We start from the raw sequence: 391 nt of genomic DNA, 5'->3' as shown, positions 1-391 counted from the left end.
AAAGAATATATAGCCCAAGGATGCCACCGTACCAAGAACCTGAACACTATCCTCCGACATTGTAACCAATGAATTACGACCCTTGAAAACCATAGGACCGAGTAATATTCCTGCCTGCATTAAGAAAAAGTTGACAACCCTCTGTTACAATTTCCTAGTCGTGAATCAACTATTAAAAATTAAAAAAAAAAAGAAAAGAGAAAAAGGAAAGAAATATGAGAGCATGCACATACAAGAATTTGTGAGATGATAATTGGCAATCCCAGGTGTTTAAGCAGATAATGAATAATTTGAGTGAGACCAAAAATGACAATCATCTGGAAATGAAGTCTTGGCGCAGCAAAGTCTGTGAATTTTTCTTCTTGTTCGTTGCTCAAGATGTATCCAGCCA

Source organism: Theobroma umbraticum, unplaced genomic scaffold (assembly GCF_002168275.2).
Source record: "Theobroma umbraticum cultivar Fairchild unplaced genomic scaffold, ASM216827v3 scaffold_30.0, whole genome shotgun sequence".
NCBI classification, from domain to species: domain Eukaryota; kingdom Viridiplantae; phylum Streptophyta; class Magnoliopsida; order Malvales; family Malvaceae; genus Theobroma; species Theobroma umbraticum.
The sequence above is the reverse complement of the archived record's forward strand: the minus strand, read 5'-3'. Positions refer to the sequence as shown.